The following is a 17181-nucleotide window of genomic DNA, read 5'->3' as shown; positions in this document are numbered from 1 at the left end:
AACTACCCTTTCAAAATGACAGTTTGGGCCTGATTCTAATGCCCACTGACGTTCAACGGAAAGCCTCCCTGTGACAGTCTGTACTCTTATGTTCACCTCTTTTACAAAATCATGATAAACTTTGTACAAAGTATGCCTTGTGAGGTATCATTTGAAAACTCATAGTTTGCTAATCATTATTGTCCTGGTAAAATATGTGGGGCAACATTGTATGCAAAATTATAAGACTCTACATTACTGAGACATGTTCCAAATTTAGAAAAGCAGACACAAACCAGTTTCTCAAAGATAAAAGGCAAACTGATGCCTCAGCCAGGGGTCAACAAAAACAAATGAACTATCATCTGGTTAAGTGGCCAGGAAAAAAAGAGTGTGAGTGAGAAATCTACATTTTGGCAAAGAAACAGCTGGAGGATCCCATTGGCCCAAACCTTCTGTCTTCTGAACTTCAGCTAGAGGTGATTTTCAAAGAAAAAGAGAACTACAAGAAAGGGGAGCAGATGCTTCCAAAAGATCTCTTCCTTCATCTCTACTCCCGGCACAACAACACTTGAAGGAAAAAGGAAACATAATTGGGCTGGGGCGGGATCCTGGCAGAAAGGAATTCAGCCAGTAAGGCTGCTAGAACATGTGGTGAGAGAGATCTTTGCTTTGAATTCACTCTAGCTTGTTAAGTTAGGTATTAGCTGCATTTTACCTTTTATTTACTTGTAACCAATTATGATTTTTATGCCTTATTACTTGTAATCACTTAAAATCTTTCTGTAGTTAAATAAACTTGTTTTATTGTTTTATCTCAGCCAGTGTGCTTGGATTGAAATGTTTGGACAACTCCATTTGTGCTAAGGTTTGTGCATAACATTTTCTATTAATAAAACAATGGACTTTCCATAAGTTTGTATTGTCCAGGAGAGGGCTGGGCAGTACAAGATACATGTTTCTCGGAAAGTCTGGGACTGGGAATTTCCTGGTGTTGCTCTGCAGTGTAATTCAAGGATAGCTGATTGTAGCACTCTTGCAAAATAGCTGGAAGCAATTTACATGCTGAAGGCTGTGTGTGAGCAGGCCAGGTGGTTGCTCTCACAGTGAAGGAGCGTAAAAGGCACCCCAGGTTGGAGAACTGAGGGAACACAGCTGTTCAAAAGTCCAGCTTGTACCCTGGGGAATGTCACACTCCCATTGTCTTAAACAGGCTATCAGAGACTGGCCTGGTTCCATGCTGAACAGGCACCATTCTGTTGCAAAGGGCAGTGTGTCTTGGAGACTGGTGACTAGACACTTCCAAACCCAGAGGTCCTATAAGCACCACTAGTTTGCAATGCCAGACAACCTACCCCTCCAGCAGTGAAAGCAGGTCACTGTGAAAAGCTCTGCTAAGTTTCGCCAATCTAAGAAGGTCAGCATACAAACCAAGAGAATCACTGTACAGGCAGTCTGAGCCACAACCTGTGCAGTTAAGCATGGTGATGATGGGCGTCTCCCTTTCTTCTTACTCAAGGGAATATTGATACAGTTTTGAGTACAATAACTCAAATCATTGGCTGCTATTCGATTAAGGGGAAAAGGAGTGTATGCTGAGCAGCTTGTATCTACTGCCTCCTGTAGCTAAAAAAAAGCATAAGAATCAGTTTGACCATCAGAATTGACAATGAGGGAGAAGATAGGATAGTTAGAAGAAAGGAAAAAAAGACATAGAGTACTTCTTCTTTCACTGTTTTGGCTCTTTATGGGTATTTCCAAAAAACTGAGAGAACAGACATTAGCTCAATCATGTCTTCACAAAAACCTTGCCTTAGAATTTGGTATTTGCTGGACAAAATAAGTGATTCTTGAGGAGTCTTTGGTGGCTGTGCATGACCTCTTGACACATCTGTTTCTCTGACAGCTCCTAATCTTGTCTAGAATTATACATGTAATAATTCAAGAGAAGATTCTACTATGCTACGTATAGATATTGGGCAGCTTAGATACTACATAAGCAGAGAATGGCATAAATCTATCTTCTGAATTCATTTGAACTGGCCAAAGGCTTTTTCCACAGGCACATGTATTGTTCAAGAAAGGCTGTGCTATTTACACTGGGCTATTGTACCTTAGTTCTTGTTAACTTTTGTCCTTTTCTTCTTGTGTGTAGTTAAGAATGTTGGCTCTTTAGGGAACATAATGTACCATGCTATGTTAATGCTAGTTAATACTAATAGTTTGCTTACATTTATTTTGGTCATTATCAGTAAACAAATCCAACCATTTCCCCTAATTTTTTTCTGCCACTTTGAATCATATTCATCTTCTTGTGTGTTGCTTTTTTCCTTTTTGTTTTTCATTAAAATTTTAAAGGAACTCCTGAGAATAGTCGCTTCTAAAGTCTGACAGGTATTTTCCAGATGCTGAAGTAAAGGCTATAGGGTAAGGATAACTGCTTGCCACATTTCTGAATTTCTGTCTCTGTCTGACAGATCAGTTAACTTGTTAGAATCACAGATACTTGTTTTGTTTAATTATGTAACTGTCACACATCCACACCTCAGCTGGGATGTGCCCCTCCAACCAGGAGCAAATGAATTCTGTACAATTGTTGAGATAGTGCAAGGCATAGCAATCTTGATGACTTCATTCTGCTGAGTCTGCAAAGGCCAAATATGTAGTCCTGACTTTGTTTTCAGGGTTTTTGAAGATGTGAACTTTTGTTCAGTGTCTCTGAAGCAGTGAGATCTTCTGATTTGCTCTCTCTGTCTCAGATCTGATCCACTTTGACATATAAGATTTGGCTTTTGTTTTTTCAGGCTTTTGGAAATCTGTTGAATATTAGTTGGCTAATCCATTTCTGTATAACTTTTCTTTTTTAATTCCTGTTTTCTGTGTGTGCTATTTATATTTTTGTCTGTATTTTTAAAAAAATCTTTCTTGTCATAAATTTATGTCATTTATTTAGGGTGAAACTGTGATCACCTTAGTCATGCAAGCAGTCCTGTTCAGTGCAGTGGGACTACTCTTGTGAGTAAGGCAATCACAACTGGTATTCAATAAACATTCATTTTGCTTTTGGCAAGTGTCAACGATTTCCTTCTACATTATTCTTTGCTTTTCATTGAGCCCTCAACCACTGAACTACCCCTTCAGTTTTTGGCTTGAACAATAACAATGTTCTGAAGAGATATATTTAAGCAGAGTTTTTTTTTTTAATAATTCTGTAAACCATCAAGATTTTCAGTGTGACTGGTGGGTTTGGAGGGAGTACAACCTGAGACATTTTAAAGAGCTCTGATTTTCAGAGTGCACTATCCAGAAATCAGAAACTTGTGGGGGGAGGGGGTTCTCGAGTTTGGTATCCACAATCACTAGATATTTAGAAAATCTTGGTACTTAGTTCCTTAAAGAAAGAAGAATCTAGCATGAGGGAGAACTGATCAAGATCTCCATACACAAAAGTTCAGGCTCTTAGGAGGAATGAAATGAGAGAGCCAGGGGCAGAGCTTTGTTTTACTTTGCCTTGTACCAATATGAGAAAATATGTTCTTTGTTTTACATTACCTTATTTTGGCAGCTGCACAGTGACGAAAGGCAGAAATAAAACTTGCAACAGATGAGAGATCATTTTCAAAGTCAATTTTTCAGCAGTAAACCTTTCATAGGAAACAACCCTGTTTCAAGCTAAAAGACTTAACAATGTACCAGAGGGCATTTGTACCCTCTACAGGGGTTCTATTGTATATGAAAGCCAAAAGAACATAGCTGGACTTATCACCAAATAGCTCACATTTGAAGTATAAATGTTGTTCCAGGGGGTCTATCAAGAGCTTAATTAGCTCTGAAGTGCAGTAGTTTATAAAGCACAGACATTACGTCCCTAGTTTCTTAATGACATTTCTCACTCTGACTAAATCAAATGGGATGTGTTGTGGGCAGGGAAAAAAGATATACTTGGAAATGCCTCCTCCCCACCTCACCCCTCCAGTCCAAAACCACAGAAAATTAAGATTCTGCTGTGGATAGGTGGTCTGTGTTGATTTACTGAACACTTTGCCATTAATGTGCATATTATAAAGTCATAAATATTGTCTTTTGACATTCAGAGAGCATATAATACAGACATATTCTACCCCCAATGAGAATCTTGAGTGCACAGGAAATGCAGGATTACGTCCATAATATAAACTAATGCAATTAGACCTCTGGAGAGCAAGCAGATTAATATTTATGGGTGTTATTTTATCCTTTGAGAATGTCTGTGTTTTTTGCGTAAAAGAGAAAGTTCAGTAAATGTTAGTGCTCATAAAAGTGCTATTTTTTTGTTTCTTTACAAAAAACCCCTCTTCCATTGCACTTCAGCCCCGAACTGCAACAAGCCTGCTATTCACAGCATGGCATGTCTCAAACAGTGACTAGCAATCATGCCAAATCATTGTGGTTTTGGGGATACAGAAAAAACCTATTATTCCTTATTATTAGTATTACAGCATTGTCTAGATGCCATAGCAGATATTGGGGCCAGATTCTGCTATGCAAGGTCTTGATATACAGTAAGAGTCTCTACCCTGAAGAGCTTTATATTCTAAACCGACAAAGAGAGAAAATGGTTGAACAGGGAAAAAGAGGTAAAAGTGGTAAAGTGACATGCCAAAGGTCACATAGCAGGTCAGTAACTGAGCTGTGAATAAAACTCAGGTCTATTAACTCTCAGCCCGGTGTCTTAATCACTGGACCACACTACCTCTCCAGCACTGAGAAACAAGTTGATACCAGCAGACTTATTTTTCACTTGCGACTGAGATTCAAGGAGTATTTAGCTAATGTATAAACACACAGCCTTCTAATGGAAGTTTGTATTCCAGTGTTCAGGAAAAAGTAGTACATCATATCTAACCTACTTGGGTATAATGGATACTTTTTAAATGAATAAAATGTATTTTAAAACAATATAAAACTATTATGATCCTGGGGATTTAGCCTTTACAAAAAATTATATATGCAGATATTTATGTACCTGAATTCCAACAACTTCAGCGATAATTAATATTTTAAAGTGATTATGTACTGGAAAATAACTGTAAAATAATATAGATTTTATATATATTCTCTCACTGACTTCTTTAGCAAAGGTGATTGTTTTACAAGTCAAAAAAAATGTTTTGGTGCAAACTCTACCAGGGCTGTGAAAATTAAGATGAAATATAGTTCCTCATCATCAGTACTAAAAAAGATTATGTAGTTAGAATTTAACTATGTTTTGCTAAGCATGTGCTACTTTGAATAGAATCCAGCTCATTTTTCTCTACTTGTATTAGCTCTGTAGCGCTAAATTGTAAGAACTTGAGTGAAAGGGGATAAGTAGCTAAGGGCTTGTCTACATCAGAAAGTTGCAGCGCTGGTGAGGGAGTTACAGCGCTGCAACTTTGAAGGTGTACACATCTGCAGGGCACCACCAGCGCTGCAACTCCCTGTTTGCAGCGCTGGCCGTACTCCCGTTTTGTCTCGGGTGTAGAGGATCCAGCGCTGGTGATCCAGCGCTGGTATTCCAATGTAGACAGTTACCAGCGCTTTTCTTGACCTCCGTGGAAGGAGGAAGCCTCTGGTAATCAAGCTGGTTTCCTTTCCCGGTTTGCTCTCTCGGTCCCGGAGCCACCCAGCAAACCGCAGGGAAGGAGACCTGCTTGCTCGGGGTTCCGGGACCGAGAGAGCAAACCGGGAACGCCGCGGTTTGCTCTCTCGGTCCCGGAGCCACCCAGCAAACCGCAGGGAAGGAGACCTGCTTGCTCGGGGTTCCGGGACCGAGAGAGCAAACCGCGGCGAAGCTGGTTTCCTTTCCCGGTTTGCTCTCTCGGTCCCGGAACCCCGAGCAAGCAGGTCTCCTTCCCTGCGGTTTGCTAGGTGGCTCCGGGACCGAGAGAGCAAACCGCGGCGTTCCCGGTTTGCTCTCTCGGTCCCGGAACCCCGAGCAAGCAGGTCTCCTTCCCTGCGGTTTGCTGGGTGGCTCCGGGACCGAGAGAGCAAACCGCGGCGTTCCCGGTTTGCTCTCTCGGTCCCGGAACCCCGAGCAAGCAGGTCTCCTTCCCTGCGGTTTGCTGGGTGGCTCCGGGACCGAGAGAGCAAACCGCGGCGAAGCTGGTTTCCTTTCCCGGTTTGCTCTCTCGTCCCGGAACCCCCCTTGAAGCCGCCCAACAGCGCTGCAGTGTGGCCACATCTAACACCACTTGCAGCGCTGGTTGCTGTAAGTGTGGCCACTCTGCAGCGCTGGCCCTATACAGCTGTACTAATACTGCTGTAACAACCAGCGCTGCAAAATTTTAGATGTAGACATGGCCTAAGTAAAGAGCTATGACTCAGTAATACACAGGGAGCAGATATGCTGAGTAAGAAGGTGCCATGTGTATTATGTTCTTTCTCTTTTTCTACAAAATGATTCAGGGCATTGCTATAAGATAATTTCACTAGGGCCAGTAATGCTGATATAGTCATAACGTCTCAAGAAACGATCAAGTCAGGTGCCTTGTTGCTAAATTGTTGGAGATAATAAAATTCAAAATCAAGGTAATGGGCCTTGATTCAGCAAAACACTTAAGCACATGCTTTAAGCCAGTAGACTACTCATATGCTTAAAGTTAAACATGTGCTTACGTACATCCAGGAATCAATGCCATAGTCCAGCTTTCCAGGGTATCATCAGCATTTGAAAGGCAGAAGGAGTTTATTTTATTCCTGCTGTAGGTTACTGATTTAAAAGAAAAAGTGTCAGTAGAAAAGAAAAGAAAGAAAAGAAAAGAATTATACTTCTGACTGAACATTGTTTTCCTGTTATTGTTACCAGTTGCATCTAAAATGACTAATTGAAGTAGATTAGAGACAAAACAATATTTTGTTGTTTGTTGTCCCCCCCCCCGCCATTTTAACTGGGCATTTTACAATACTTTCTATATGCTCAGTTCCACTGTTTCCCCTGTACAAGCAGTTATTTTCTCTTCTTGATCCTGCAATTCTTTCACAAAGCAACCAGGGAGGGCGAAAAAAACCCTTTTAAAAATAATTGAAATTGATTGTTGGGGGAGGGAACCCCACAAAAATTGGCAGGAGGCATGTGGCAATATAATACCTGAAACTACTTGTAACTTTTTTTAAATTGACTATATTTCAAGTTGATTTACAGATTCCAGGACCAGAAAGGACCACTGTGATCATCCAGTCTCATTTTCTGAAAAACACAGGCCATTGAATTTCCCCCAAAATAATTTCTAGCGCAAATATTTTAGAAAACTATCTTGATTTAAAAATTTAATATAATCTTGATTTTAAAATGGCCAGTGATGAAGAATCTACCATGACCCTTGTTCCAATGGTTAATTACCCTCACTGTTAAACAGTTACACTTATTTCCAGTCTGAATTTGTCTGCCAGCTATTGGACAGTGTTTTATCTTTCTTTGCTAGCTTGAAGAGCCCATTATCAAATATTTATTCCCCATGTAGGTACTTATAGATTGTAATCAAGTTACCACTTAACCATCTCTTTGTAAGATAAACAGTGTCCCTTTAATTTTTTTCAAGTAACCTGCTTGAGTCTTTCCTACATTATTCATGACAGTACAGCAGACAATCCAAAGTATTGTTCTAGTTTATAACATTGTGTCTGTCTTACTATTGTGTTTTTGGCCAATTGCCTATTATTTCGTATACTCTAGAATATAAAAAATGTTCCTATAAACAAAAGAACAACTACTGAAGAGTCTACATTTTTAATTTAATTTGATTTCATAGAAAACCAACCATAAGTAATTAGAGACACAGTGTAATTGTTTACAAGTTTAAAATGTATTGAACTAGAGCCTCAGCTGATGTACATCACTGGAGTTCCATTGACTTCCTTGACGAGACACCAATTTAACTAGTTGACATCTGGTGCAGTTGTGATTTATTTTTAAAAAAAATAAATGAAGGTTAGGAAGAGATTAGTTTAGATTATCTCTATGTCTGCTCGTTTTCTGTGATCATATATGCTATCTTTACCAATTGTACAAAAGAGATGTAATGTACTGAAGTTTTCTAAAATAAATATTAATTAATATTTTACATTTCAACAGTCTTTTGACCAATTATATCAAATCACTTAACAAAGATTAGCATCATTGTCCTCCATTTTATAGTTGGGGATACTGATGCAGAAGAGGTTCAGTGACTTGTCCAAGGTCATACAGTGAGTGGTGCCTGATTCCCAGCTTTCTGCTCTAACAACTGAACTACAGGATTTATAAGATGAAAACACTGAAAGGACAGGTCATGGGATCATAGCACTCCTAAATACATGGCAAAACAAAATGACAAACGTATGAAGTATGAACAGTCCTCAAAAGTATTTTGAACAAGTAACCATATTTTAATTTGAACCAATACATTTTTTTAAACATCAGGACACCTTGCAGTATGTTTGCTTCTTACGCATCTCTCTCCCCTCCCAAAATATACCATTCACTGTGAAGCAGAGGGGAAGGGGACAGCTGGGGGGGGGGCAAAGAAGGGGTACTTTTTGTTTTTTTTCTAACTGGGATAACAGTTGGATCCCCACAGCCTTCCACTTCTCTTCGGAAACACAGGAACCCAAATTGGACAGAAAGATAGCCTGAAGAATCTTACTGTCATGGAAACAAGTCACCATGAATGAGCTTTAATAAGTGATTAACACCTGAATGCCATACATAATTGTTGATTGGGAATCCAAACGTACACACAGCAACCGCAGTGCCAGGAGTCAGGATAACGAGCAAACAAACAAGTTACCTCACAGTTTCTTCTTTCCATCACTTTACTGAGCAGTGCTATTTACATACAATACGGGCTTCCTTTCACATCAGAAGCCACAGAAAGTTTCCTGAGTCGGAGCTGACAAACTGCTATGTGGAAAAAGAGCTTCCCACATCATGCTGAATTGCTCCTCTCTTCCCCCATCGACCTTACTCCACGCAATAGTTACACTTCCCAGGAGTCAAGATGACTCTCTCACCTACCTCAGAGGTTTGCGGTGAGGCTGCCATGAATCAGGCCAGGGAGCTTGCTTCTTGTTAGCAGGGAGTTAGAAGACATTAACCAACTCCAGCCCCCCATGTAACTAACCTAACACGTTTTCACGCCAGAGCCACTTTTCGCAACAGTTGTTTGCTGAGCCAAAGGAGAAAACAAGCCAGTGGCGGCCAGAAAGCCCAAGCCTGTCCCAGTGCGAAGCAGCTCCGTGCCACTGGCACTGCCAAGGTAAAACTCGCACTGGAAGAGGCGGCCAGAGGTGCTGCAGGGAGATGCCTGACAGCCACATGACTCCTCCGGAGGGAGGGGAGGGGACGGTACCTTTCAGCGCAAGAGAGAAACGCTGGTGCGCAGGAGCTATCGCCACCCAACTCAGTCTCCCTCCCTCGCTGTCCTCTGCCCTCTCCGACTCCCCCAGCCCCTTCTGCCCTCGCTGGCTCGGCTCCTCCCGATTGCTTCGCCTCCCCTACTTGTTTCCTCTTCATTCCCCCCTCCTCTTACGCCTTCTTCCCTCTGCCCTCCCCAGCGTCCCTTTCCCCACTCCCCCTTCCTCTTCCCAGGCCTTTTCTCCCTACTCCCCTCCCCACCCCCAAGACAGATTTAGTGCGGGGCCCTGGCTTCCCGGGTCCCAAGCGCCCAGACGCTGCCTGCAAACTTCACTGGCGCTACAGCGGGCTCCAAACACACCCCTACGAGCCCCCGAGCAAAGCCCTGCGCCGCCGGCCCGGGGAGCCTCGCCTCCTGCTGCGCCTCCAGCCGCTGTGATCCCCGGCTCGCCGCTGACCCTGGCCCGTCCCCAGGTGGCCAACCTGATCTCGTCGGTGCCCAGCCGGAGCCATAGGAGGGTTTGCGCTGGCTGGAGGACCGGCCTTTTGGGGAGTTATTCCGCAGGGCTGTGCTCAGAGGGGCGGGAGTGTTTAATCCACCAGGCTGAGTTTTAGGGAGCAGCCCACGGGGAGCGGGTTAGCGCCGGAGGGCAGGGTGCACGCTGCACTGGATTGCTCTGAGGAGTCAGTGCAGGGATGGGGCTAGATCGGGGCGAGGGGGGGGGGCTGAGCGAATGGAGTTAGTTTTGGGGGGTCCCTGCTGGGACGGGGCATAGGGGAATACTGCACACAGGGATGGGGGCCATTAGGGAGTACTGAACACATGGGGTACTGGGGGCCCTGCGGGGATGGGGAAGAGGAGAGAACTGCACACAGGAGGGGGCACTGGGGAGAACTGCACACAGGGGTGGGGGCCATTAGGGAGTACTGAACACATGGGGTACTGGGGGCCCTGCGGGGATGGGGAAGAGGAGAGAACTGCACACAGGAGGGGGCACTGGGGAGAACTGCACACAGGGGTGGGGGCCATTAGGGAGTACTGAACACATGGGGTACTGAGGGCCCTGCGGGGATAGGGAAGAGAACTGCACACAGGAGGGGGCACTGGGGAGAACTGCACACAGGGGTGGGGGCCATTAGGGAGTACTGAACACATGGGGTACTGAGGGCCCTGCGGGGATGGGGAAGAGAAAAGAACTGCACACAGAGAGGAGGCACTAGGGGAGAACTGCACACAGGGATGGGGCATTGGGGAGAACTGCGCATAGGGAAGAACTGCACAAGGGATGGGGCATAGGGGAGTACTGCACAAAGGGGAGAACTGCACAGAGAGATGGGGCATAGGGGAGTACTGCGCACAGGGGAGAACTGCACAAGTGATGGGGCAGAAGGGAGTACTGCACAAAGGGGAGAACTGCACAAGGGATGGGGCACTGGGGAGAACTGCACAAGGGATGGAGCAGAAGGGAGAACTGCACAAAGGGGAGAACTGCACAGAGGGATGGGGCATTGGGGAGAACTGCACACATGGGGCACCGGGCAGGGCCCAGCTGGGGCGAGGTTTGGAGCCCAGCGCCCGGCTGGGGTTGGAGGTGAGAGCCCCGCCTGGCTAGGCGAGCCCTGCCGCGCGGCACCGACGCGGGCACTCACCTAAGCCGAGCCGGGCAGATCCCTCCGGGGAAGAGCCAGGCAGCCGGCGGCGCTGGGATCCTCTCGAGCCCGGCGGCGGCTCCCCGAAGCCCGATAGAAACTGGGGCTCCAGCCGGGCGGCTCACAGCGCGGATCCCATCTCCTGCTCCCGCCTTGGGACCCACCGGCAGGCGGGGAAAGGCAGCTGCGGCCGGGCGGGCTGGGGGGAGGCAGGGAGGAGAGTGCCGCCTGGCCGGGCTGCCTCTCTCCTCCGACCCGGCCTCGCTGCCCTGCCCAGGCGCTCCGCAGACTTCACCAGCCCCTCCGGGTAATTCCGCCGCCGCCGCCAGTGGCTCCCGGCGCAGGGGGGCGGGCCAGGGGCGCCGCAGGGCAGAGGCAGGAGCCTGCCACCAGCCAGGTTTCCCAGGCGCTTCCCCCGGTTGGCTCAAGGCAGCAGCGCTCCCCGGCGCCTGGGGCGGGTTCCGCTGGGACCTGCAGCCAGGAGCCCCAGGTCACTCGCTGCTGCCCGTGCACACCAAGGCGAGAGCTTGGGTCACTCCACATTTACCGCTCGGTTCCCTGGCCAGCCAGTCCTAGGCTGCAGGGAGACACCCCCCACCAGGCTGTTCTTCGGTGCAACTGCATCTGCTGCTTTACAAAAAAGAAATGCCCCATAGAGTCTGATACTTACTTTAAACAATTCCTATACGATGTGGCGATTTGCTCGTCATTCTTCATCATAAAGGCTCTGTGTTAAAGGCTGTGTCATAACAGTTAATTACACTGAGGAGGGAAACAATAGGAAACATGCCAAAATAAAAGGAGGCGGGGAGGAAAGAGTTCAGTTCAGCGTCTATAATGTAAACTTTTGATCCGGATTTAACAGAGTAATATACTGCACTTTTAGTATAACAACTATTATGCAAATAATGATCAGTTGACAATGCGGAATAATCTTGTCACAACATCGCTTAGAACGCGTGTCATTTCGATAGTCGCGCTCCCTATTTGTTACGATGGTTTTCAGTGTACTTCCAGTTTAAGAGCGTTATTTGATCAATGGTATTTTGAGGGTTATACACACTCTAAAGCATTTAGTCTCCCTGTAAGAAGCAATCTTCTTTTGAGGATGTTTTAAGACTTGCTAAATCTCCAGGATAACTAGAGAATGGGTTTACATTTTTGAACATCGTTACTGATTTAAGGACATTTATCACATACATTTTTATTTTCAAGATTAAGGTTTTAAGGTTTAATACATCTATTGGCATGAGCAAGGAATTTATTTACTTCAGATTTTTTAAAAAATAACTAGCTGACAGCTCTAAGGAAAATGTTTCTTTATTAAGATAAAGCCACAAATGATCTAGTATAGTTTGAATGAATTGTACATTGAGCTAGATCCTAGCGAGTTGCTCGTCAATAAAGCGATTCAGTTAAACATAAATACTATCTGTGAGAGATGTGCCCTATCTATCTTCATGCATGTATCTTCATGCCTTGGTTGGAACAAAATTAATTGCTAATGAAGACATGGTTACTATGGTAAGCGGGTGTTTGTGTATGGTACAACCAAGCCTCAATTACTGTTGAAACTGAACACAGCAAGTGCAAATACTATTTGCTACGAGGATGTGTTAAGACACTTGAATAGCATCTCCTAGGAACAGTGACGCAAGTAGTAGTGTCTGGTACCACTGCTGGCAATCAGTAGCTTTTGCTTAGTAACAATACAATAGTTTGATTCCTGCATCTTACTACAAATTAAAATAGCTAAGGTTAGACAGGTCTAAAGTACTCTGAGTTCATTTGCCAGAGTTTAAATAGGCTCTGGGACAAAAAAGCATCTTGCAAGAGGTATAAGTCTGATTTTTAATGATGTGTTTCCACAGACATATACACACAAAACCATTGAAATTTCATCCTTCCTAATTTAAATGTGTATTTAAGCAGAACTACATAGGTAATCTCGGTATCTAGTCTGAAATAGGATACTCCTATTTCTCTGAAAGAGAAAAGCACATGCTTTGTAAAAGCAACATCATCATGGGGTGATTCTCTCTCTCTCTCTCACACACACACAAAAGAATAGGGCAGTATTAATAGGGAAGAAGCAGTACAGTGATTTATGAGCTGTTTTCAAAATTGCTCTTGCTCCCTTCTTCAAGCACTCCCACCCCAATCACATTGTGATCTGAAAAGCGTTCAGAAGAGACTGACCTCAGTGCAAGGCAGCCTTAAATCTACCAAAGGTCTCTGCATGTAATTTAAATTCTTAATAATTCCTCTATCTCTTCTACCTTTTACTATGTAAACTGTGCTCCTGCAAAACAGGAATAGACACTGTTGCAAAAGTGATGACTCATGCTAGCCAGATGTAAATTATTTATTGTTTGGGAATGGAGCTACATTTAAATTAGGCTGCTTAATAATACACTTTGGTATGTTCAAAACTGCTTCAGTTCAATTATAATATAGAGGAAATTAAGTACCATTTCTTAATCTCAATGTCTCTCTTTGCAATATTTTACTTAACTCTCATGTGTGACAGTATGGCTTCCTAGCTTTCAACTCCACTATTTGAATATAGCACATTCCAGCTGGTGAAATACACTTCATTTATAATATGCATATGCATTGGACATGGAAAGGAGTAATTACAAATGTATTTAGCAAATCAGATAAAAATACAAAGAGTGAGTTCTATATTTTAGATCAGCAAGTCTTTTCAGAAATTTAAAAGCTACAGCACACAATTTGAATTACTAATATTTTAGGATTTTAAAAAGAGATCAAGGTGTTGTGCCCTCCTGCCCCTATTTTACCTAACAGGGTCTTTCATTACATGATCACATGCAATGAGACAATATTGTATTCTTGGGAACAATTCTTTTACGAACATGAGTTAAAACTGCAAGCTGGTGGGTGGGTAAATGTTAATATTCCATACACTTACTGTAGCAGATTTTCAGATTACATATACAAAAATTGGCATATTAGACCAGTCTATCAATTTAGTATTACATAATGATTCTGTACTTTCACTGTTTCCCCAAACTTCTAAACCCAAAGAACAAAATACTGACTTAAAAAACCCTAATAGCTGGAGAGAAAGCAGCAATGAGCTATTCCATTCCGTATTTTGTCCATTTTGTTTTGTCAGTAGGCATATACAGGCATCCTTAATGTAGGTTCTCCCTTGACAACCCCTTGACAACCTCTATCCAATGTGTCAAGGAAACTCTCACCAGCCCAAGTCAAAGTTTCAGGAGTAATGCCAGGTGTCTTGTAGTGAGGCAATAAGGCTTAAACCACTAATTTATTCTGTTACAGTTCTTTCAGTTAAGACAAGACTCCACACTCATCCATTGGGTTGTTGCAACTGACCAATATGGATCAGACGGGGAGCTAGAGCAGCTAGTTTCCTCCAGGCAGTACAAGATGGCTGAGGCCTGAATCCACAAAGAGACACAGATAACTTGAAAATCACAGGAACACCACTATGATTCACAAAGTCTGAGTTAGGTGCCCAGGCATTGTGGGAGAGAAGCACCTAAGAATTCAATCCACAAAAGCCAGAATGCTAGGAAGGGGGCCGCCTAAACTAGCCAATAGGAGATACTGATGGGAGGGGTATGTCCTAAGTCATGCCCTTCTCAGAGCATGGGAACTTAACTCCGGGCAGCTGGAAGGCTCCTGTCTCTGCTAGTAATCCACAGCCAGGAACCCCTCTCCTGGGGTCAGATGGCTAAGTCATTTCTGGTGAGAATAAGTTCAGCATCTGCCTCATAAAATGGGGGGGAGGAGTGCCCCACCTTATAACATTTAGCCCAGTTATTAGGCCTGGGTTAAATTCCCCTTCTGTCTGATAGGGAGAAAGGATTTGAACAGGGATCTACCACTTCTCAGGGAGTGCTCTAACCACTGGGCTATGGGATATTCTGATATGATCAGGCTTTTAGTATATCCAACACCAAGATATATTTGTTGCAAATAGACTTGTTCCAATTGCTACAGCTGTTTTACTTATATCACAAGGCCCAGATAAGTCTTATGCATGAAGTATGCATAAAGTTAAACTTGTGTGCAAGTCTTCTTAGAGTTGGGTCCAAATCTCTGAGATTTTCATTACTAAAGATTTTAGTTTACCAATGTCAACAATTTGATGAAGTTTCTTCTTTGGAAATTTTGTAGTTTATATAATGCGTAATTGTATTAACACTATTAATTAATTCTTAGTGTTACAATGTATCATGGATAATATTAATAATGTATTATTAGTATTTGCATTCCTATTATCATTCAGGTACAGAATGCCAGATTCTTTTTTTGATTGGTAGATCTCTCTCTCCTAAATATTTTAAATAGTTTTTGTTGGACTAATATAGTATCTTGTTGCAGTCAAAGTACACACAGTACATGGAAAAGGGATACTATTGCAATAGCATTTTGTTGGACTAATATAGTATCTTGTTGCAGTCAAAGTACACACAGTACATGGAAAAGGGATACTATTGCAATAGCATTTCAGCCATCTGTCGTAAGTCATCTTTAATTATTATCAAGGGGATCTTTGTAGACTTTTTTTGGTAGGGAATTTGTATTCTGACCAGATACATGCAAGACACCAGACCCTACAGACGAGAAGCATTGATATCTGCAGTGAATTAAAAGTCAGACAGCTGACTCTGGGGCTGGTCTACACAGGGAACTTACATCAGCATAGCTACTTCTCTCAGGGGGTTGGATTTTTCAAAAAATTTACACTTCCAAGAGAGGTTGCTATGCCGACCTAATCCCTGGGATAGACAGCGCTAGGTCAACAGAAAAAAATCTTCCATTGATTTAGCTACCACCTCTCGGGGAGATGGATTACATCACTGGAGGTAGTGTCTACACAAGTGCTACAGCTGTGCCACTATAGCGTTTTAAGTGTAGACATGGAGAGGTACAAGCTCAGGTGGTTTGGACGCAGTTACCACAAGGCTCAGAAAGATTGCCTAAGAAGGTTTTCAAAACCAAATGTCGAGGAAATGGCTCAGGGACAGGCCTTACAGTTGTTGGCCAGGCTACATATATCATTTGTAAGAATAAATGGAAATAATATCTAAACGGTGGCCCAGAACCAGCAGCACTGGCACACACTTCTGCAGGCATTGGTGGAGCCATCACTCCACTACTCTGCTACAGTGAAACTATTCTGTTGATTGAATTAATTTGTGTTTCCATCCCGGGGGGGGGGGGAAATGAAAATGTAATAAGTTTGAAAACTCTTAATGTAAGCACATATGTATTTTCACAAACATATCTATATACACACACACAAGCACCCCTTCCATTTTCAAGAATGTTTGAGCTATTTAATTATCAAGTCATTAAGGGCGAAACCATTAGACTGGTTTACACAGTAGCCCCTTACAACAGTATAATATGGTGGAGCACCAAGGAGAACTAAACTCACAATGTTATTAGGACGAAGGGATCACCATTTGCTCAGCTATTGAGGAGTGGAGCTCATTTACACCTGGACCCACTGAGCATCCTAGCATGGTTTCAGGATGCTCTTTCTTTCCATGCTGTGCCCATGCATGTCAGATTGGAGCACCCCCATGGTACTCACAAACTCTATCCAGCTGCCATTCAGAAGATGGGAAAGGCAGAAGGGTAACCATTTTTAAGCAAGCAAACAAAATATACTGGTTATTCCTTTGTAGGAAAGAGTGGGCTCGGCTAGAACACCTAACATTTACAACCTGTTAAAATTTGTCATACAAATATCATATGATAGGCTATCACTTAGTGACTAAATAAAATCAATACTCAGCCACTCTCTGGCCTTTCACCCTTTCACTAAGCCACCCTCCTCCCCAGATGCCTGGTAGAAAAGAAGGGCCCCTCTGTTGTGTGGGTAAAGTTAATCTATCTGGGCTGTGATGGACCCATGTGAGCAGGACCGGCGCTAGGGTTTTGAGCGCCCTAGGCGGATGGGAATTTCTCCACCCCGCGCACTGGTCCCGCGGCTCCGCTGGAGCTGCCGCAGTCGTACCTGTGGGAGGTCCACCGGAGCAGCGCGAGCAGCCGACTGTCCGCAGGCACCACTGCGGTAGCTCCTCCTGAGCCGCGGACCAGCGGACCGTCCGCAGGCACCACTGCGGCAGCTCCACGGGAGCTGCCTGCCGCCCCCTCCAATGGTGCCCTGACCCAGGGGACACGCTGGACTG

General features: G+C 43.8%; 1 protein-coding gene across 6 annotated transcripts in view; it reads right to left on the bottom strand.

The window, feature by feature from the left end:
* Positions 1–17181, bottom strand: part of SHISAL1 (shisa like 1) — a 174305-nt gene that overhangs the window by 114833 nt on the left and 42291 nt on the right. Inside the window, exon 1 of one of the 6 annotated variants that reach the window (XM_030539898.1) lies at positions 11652–11710. The exons of 1 other annotated variant lie outside the window; for it this stretch is intronic. The gene's annotated coding sequence lies outside the window, so the exon portion shown is untranslated. Of the gene's footprint in view, positions 1–8992; positions 9364–10981; positions 11337–11651; positions 11711–17181 lie in introns of those variants that run through there. 4 more of the 6 variants (XM_030539892.1, XM_030539885.1, XM_030539905.1 and 1 more) reach the window with 4 other exon arrangements.

Source organism: Gopherus evgoodei, chromosome 1 (genome assembly GCF_007399415.2).
Source record: "Gopherus evgoodei ecotype Sinaloan lineage chromosome 1, rGopEvg1_v1.p, whole genome shotgun sequence".
Taxonomy (NCBI): Eukaryota; Metazoa; Chordata; order Testudines; family Testudinidae; genus Gopherus; species Gopherus evgoodei.
This window is presented reverse-complemented; position numbering and strand designations above follow the sequence as displayed.